The 6000-nt window shown below is 44.1% G+C and overlaps 1 long non-coding RNA gene across 1 annotated transcript in view; it reads right to left on the minus strand.

The window, feature by feature from the left end:
* The window catches only part of LOC308468143, a 37317-nt gene extending 34008 nt beyond the window's left edge, over positions 1–3309 (minus strand). Inside the window, exon 1 of the long non-coding RNA XR_013981487.1 lies at positions 2836–3309. This is a non-coding gene — a long non-coding RNA (uncharacterized lncRNA). The remainder of the gene's footprint in view (positions 1–2835) is intronic.
* Positions 3310–6000: the final 2691 nt, after the last annotated feature.

Here is a 6000-nt window from a genome sequence, read left to right on the forward strand (position 1 = left end):
TCACAAGGAGACCCACCCCAGAGCCAGAAGTGGAAGACCTGTGGAGGGTCTCCTCGTGAGCCACGAGGACTCTCCAGGGTGCTCCCCACTTCTGGGTTCCCAGTGCCGCACATGTGCATGGTTGCACACAAGTGGGGAGCTGCCTGCAACATAAAGAGCCCAATTCAAAGTGCTGGTTTTGACATATAAAGCCCAGTATATATTGGTTCATGACCCCCAACATCTTTCAGAGCACCTTGAGACAATTGCATAGAAGGCAATTGATTAATGATAACAAATAACAGCAGCAACAATTTATGCTCTTAAGTAGACAAATGAATAAAAGACTAAGAAGAAGGCAAAGACAATGAAGAAATTTCACAAACATGCCATTCTAGCCAGCCACTTCTGCTCATACTCTTGCTGCAAACCTCCTGGGCAGGGAGGGCCAGCTAATGTCATTCTGTATGACTTCAAGAACAAGCCACATTCACACCGTACATTTAAAGCACTATGATACCACTTCAAAGACTCATGACTTCCCCCAAAGAATTCTGGGAGCTGTAGTTTACGGGTCCCAAGAGGAGGCATCACAGAGTTACAAATTCAGAGTACCTTGTGAAAAGGAATTGATTTTTAAACCACTCTAGAAATTGTAGCTCTGGGAGCAGAACAGAGGTTTCCATACAACTCCCAGCAGCCTTAGCAAACTTCAGCTCCCAGAATTCTTTGGGGGAAACCACAACTCTTTTAAGTGGTACCACAGACCTTCAAAGTGTCCCTATTTTCCAAGGACATCCCTGAGTTAGAGAAGCCGTTCCAGTTTCTGATTTAATCCTGGAATGTCCCACTTTTCCTTGGGACGTCCCTATTTTCATTGGAGAAATGTTGGAAGATGTGGAATTATCTGACCCCTGAGCCGTCTGAATGCAGTCCTGTATAGGGAAGTTTTTTTGTTTTGTTTTTTAAAGTTCAACGTTTAATTATGTTTTTATATTTTGGAATGTTATGTACTAAGCTTGGATCCTAGAAAATTGGCAGGTAGGATCCTAGAATGCAACAACCTGATTGGCCTGCAGGAGCAGCCCAATCAGGCTCCAGGACCCAATCAGTCAGACAGTACTCATTGTGTAAATAATGTATATAAAGCCTGAGGTTTGGGGGGAAATTCAATCACTGTTCCTATGATAAAGAACATGAAATTATTACTCGACTCTGAGTATATTTCATGGAAGCTGCCCAGAGTGGCTGGGGCAGCCCAGTTAGATGTGTGGGGTATAAACAGTAAAATTCTCATTATGGAATGGGACAGCCCTATTTTCATTGGAGAAATGTTGGACAGTATGGTACCATAGTGGTTTAAATATGTGTGTGTGTGTGTGTGTGTGTGTGTGTGTGTGTGTGTGGCCTTCTCCACACAGAGTTGTTCCAGGCCCTTCGTACAGCAATCACAATTGTTTGTGGATTTCCTGAGGTCTTCCGCAAAGATGAACTGTGTGGATGCTGATGCGCCCAAAAGGAGAACAGGGTGGGGGGAGAGAGAGACCTGAGGAAATTAGGATTTCCAATATGGAATCACGGCTGGCACGGCTCTCCGAGCAGTAGTAGAGCTCAGTTACCATGGGGTGTTAATTACATGTTCTCTGTGTTGCCATGGAGATCTGCACCACAGGGGCTTCCAGGTCACAGCGTTCTTCAGGGCGGTCTCTCTCCTTTGCCCCAAAGAACCACACAGATCCCGATTGCCACTTTGCACCTGTGAGAAGGTACCGTAGTGCACACGTCAACCGTTTGGCCTGAGGCTTCAGAACAGAGTGTGAGGAGGTGGCACTCCAAATGCATGGCTGCCCAGTAGATGCCACACTGAGGCTGTCAGCTATCTTCAACTACAGAAGCAAAAGGCAAGCTGTTTAAAGCAGGGAGCTTTCAAGAGGATTTTTTTTACAGTGCAGTGGTAGGAAACAGAAGGAAGGCCAAAATGGCACTGGCCATAAGGGGAATGAGAAAGACTATAGGAAGTGGTAGCCCACAAATCTAGGCCATATCTGCACCTTACGTAATAAAGCACTGTTGATACCACTTTAAACACTTATGGCTTTACCCAAAGAATCCTGAGATTCTTGATGCTGTGATCCTGCTCCAGGTGGATCACGTTTAATCAAAACTCTCCACTATGACCTGTCCATCTTGGGTGGCCCTGCACGGCATAGCTCATAGCTTCTCTGAGTTATTCAAGCTCCTTCACCATGACATGGCAGTGATCCATGAAGGAGAATCAAATGGTACTGCAGCCAATAAGGCAGTTACTTGCCACTTTGGTTGTAGTAATGTTTGATTCAAATGAAGAAGGCCAAGACATTTATAACATTAATATCCCTATATCACTGTGATATACACACATTTTGATACACAGACACCACATATGACTTGGGGAAGCCCGCTTAACAATGTTTAGAAAAATAAGGATATGACAAGAATTTGTTTGTATTGTTTGTCTTTTCTGTTTGTGTTTATTATTTGTGTTATAAAATGAATACATTTGGGGGGGGGAATGACAATTAAACACTCGACCCCTATTCCACAATCTGTTGTGTGTGAACCAGTCAGTTTATTGTGACTGGTAGCTGAACTTGTGAACTGATCATCTGTGGTGCTATATCTGGGGATGCCCATTCACATATGCAAGTCCCCACTGGTTGTTGCAGGTAGACATACAAGTATAATCCAGTCCCATGGACAAGCTGGAAGGCATGGAGACTCTTTGATGGGGCTGGTCTCTGATGGACATGGGGAGGTTGGACTAGAGTGCCCGACTAAGGACAGAAATTGGCAAGGATAATTGAAGTACAGTCATACCTTGGATTCTGAACGCCTTGGAACTCGAACGTTTTGGCTCCCGAACGCTGCAAACCAGGAAGTGAGTGTTCTGGTTTGTGAACGTTAGAATAGAATCATAGAATCATAGAATCATAGAGTTGGAAGAGACCACAAGGGCCATCGAGTCCAACCCCCTGCCAAGCAGGAAACACCATCAGAGCACTCCTGACATATGGTTGTCAAGCCTCTGCTTAAAGACCTCCAAAGAAGGAGACTCCACCACACTCCTTGGCAGCAAATTCCACTGTCGAACAGCTCTTACTGTCAGGAAGTTCTTCCGAATGTTTAGGTGGAATCTTCTTTCTTGTAGTTTGGATCCATTGCTCCGTGTCCGCTTCTCTGGAGCAGCAGAAAACAACCTTTCTCCCTCCTCTATGTGACATCCTTTTATATATTTGAACATGGCTATCATATCACCCCTTAACCTCCTCTTCTCCAGGCTAAACATGCCCAGCTGCCTTAGCCGTTCCTCATAAGGCATCGTTTCCAGGCCTTTGACCATTTTGGTTGCCCTCCTCTGGACACGTTTCCAGGCCTTTGACCATTTTGGTTGCCCTCCTCTGGACACGTTCCAGTTTGTCAGTGTCCTTCTTGAACTGTGGTGCCCAGAAGTGGACACAGTACTCCAGGTGAGGTCTGACCAGAGCAGAATACAGTGGCACTATTACTTCCCTTGATCTAGATGCTATACTCCTATTGATGAGGCCCAGAATTGCACTGGCTTTTTTAGCTGCCGCGTCACACTGTTGGCTCATGTCAAGTTTGTGGTCAGCCAAGACTCCTAGATCCTTTTCACATGTTCTTTGGAACCTGAACGTCCAATGGGGCTTCCACAGCTTCCAATTGGCTGCAGGAGCTTCCTGCAGCCAATCAGAAGCCGTGCTTTGGTTTCCGAATGTTTTGGCAGTTGAACGGATTTCCGGAACGGATTCTGTTCGATTTCCAAGGTACAACTGTATGTAAAGCTAGGTTTACTCCAGGCATGATGGCAGAGTCTGGTCCCCAGTGCCTCTCTGCCACTATTCACTCCAGCTTTTATTTAATAAACAGCTACAGATTAAGTCCACGTTTGAAAAGACAGAGATGGCATCCAAGATCACAGATGGCAAGCTCAAGGCCTCAGCAACAATAGCTGTCAAGTTTCTAAATGTGTAGAGTATTAATGTCCTTGCACAAACAGGGATGGGACACGAAAGGAAAGTTTGTTTGAGTTGCAACTTTGTAGAAAATTAATTCAGGGCATGTGCTCAGAGTTTTGTTGGCCAGATAAAATACTTGCCTGGCTCCTCCTATCAGCTCCCCTGTCTTCTCTCTGCTGGCTGAACAGGAAGGTGGGAGTCAATGTTATCTACCGGCAAAGGTACACCAATGGAACAAGGCTGAGGCAGAGGGAGGGATCTTCTCTCCACAAAGAACCTCACTTTACTCCTTCTTTCAACTGATTCCTAAGTTAACAACTATCCTGAAGCTTCAGTTGTGGAATGCTGCTGGCCTATTATTATTATTATTAATTATTTCAACGTATTTGTTGCGTTCCATGAAACCTCAAGGTGACATACAATAATGTGGTTATACTACCCTGCAGCTGAAGGATTCAAATATTATATAGCCATCAAGTTCTTGCTTGGTCATGAAATGCAATAGGCTGATTCTTTGTCAACAGGGCTCTCTCAGCCCTACTGACCGGGCAAGGATAAGATGGCATAATATTCATGTACAACACCTTCCTTGGAGCAACACCAAGAATGAACCTGATAAAACAGGGGTGTTGACCCTCCTGGTGCCATTGGGAATCTCCCATCAGTTGCAGCAACCAGCATGGCCAAAAGTCAGAGGTTATTACAGCAGTTGTAGTGTAGCAACTTCTGGCTGGGTTGCAAACTTGAGTAAAATATTGGGGGGAGGGCCAGGTAAAGCCCTGCCCCATATAATTGATCACATGACATGGCGTGTGTACACACACACACACACACACACACACACACTCTGTTTGAATGGCAATGCCCATCAACTTTGCAGGAGCTCAGCCCTCTCAAATATGGGGGGGGGGGGCTGAAGGAACCTCAGCCCCTGGGAGTTTGCTGCTATGACTTCGGGGAACATCAGGTCCACCATCCCTGTAATTTAAAAAAAAAAAAAAAAAGCTTTTTGAGAATGATTTCTTTCTAGGGCTGTTACCTGATTAAAGTAATTATAGTTGATTAACCACATGGGGTTAATCCATTAAATCCACTTAATGTATATTCTGGTTGAGTTGTGTTGTCTTGGTTTTAACTAATGTTGGGGCTTTTGAGTTTATGATTAATCTGTTCTTATTTGCTGTTTGATATAGTTTTTTATTATAGCTTTTTTAAAGGGTTTTGCTGTACTTATTGCAATCTTGCCTTTGTTACTTTATTGGACACTGCCCTCAGATTACAATGTGATGAAGGTTTTTTTATATATAAAACTGGTCAGTAAATGACAAATAAACAAACATCTGCAATAAAAAGTAGAGCAATAAATAAAGCAACAATTCTGGAGGGAAACACATATTTTATGTTATTTTTTCAGAACTACTGTGCACATTTATTGCAGCCACAATGAAGTCTGTTGGAAAAGGCATTCCCTTCCGCATGTGAGATGTGAGGGCTGCTTCCAAGATTTGTAATTTTACATTATCATCATCATCATCATCAATGCATTATAGCGTCACTGATTTAAATGGCACCCTACAGAATATAAAGAGGACAGGTCTCTGCCTGTATGAGCTTGCAGTCTGAACCAGCAGAGAGGCAAGGGACTAGGATCTAGGATTCAAATCCCAACTCAGCCATGATGCTCACAGGGTTGTTGTCAGGATATTAACAGCTACCATACGAACCTGCATGCACCAGAGCTAGGGTAGTATAGTGGTTAGACTGTTGGAACTAAGCCCTGGGAGGCCAGGTTTCAAATCCCTACTTAGCCATGAAGCTTGCTTGGTGGTTTTTGGCCAGGCACCTGCCTCTCAGCCTAACCTATGTCATCAGGTTGCTGTACAGATAAAACACAGGAGAGAACTGTCTACTTTGAGTTCCTTGGAAGAAAAATAGACAATAAATTGAATAGAAAGCTGTTTTGGTCTATGTAGTACAGAATTGTCTACAATGACTAGCAGTAGCT

Source organism: Podarcis pityusensis (genome assembly GCF_964106645.2).
Source record: "Podarcis pityusensis genome assembly, chromosome: Z".
NCBI classification, from domain to species: domain Eukaryota; kingdom Metazoa; phylum Chordata; class Lepidosauria; order Squamata; family Lacertidae; genus Podarcis; species Podarcis pityusensis.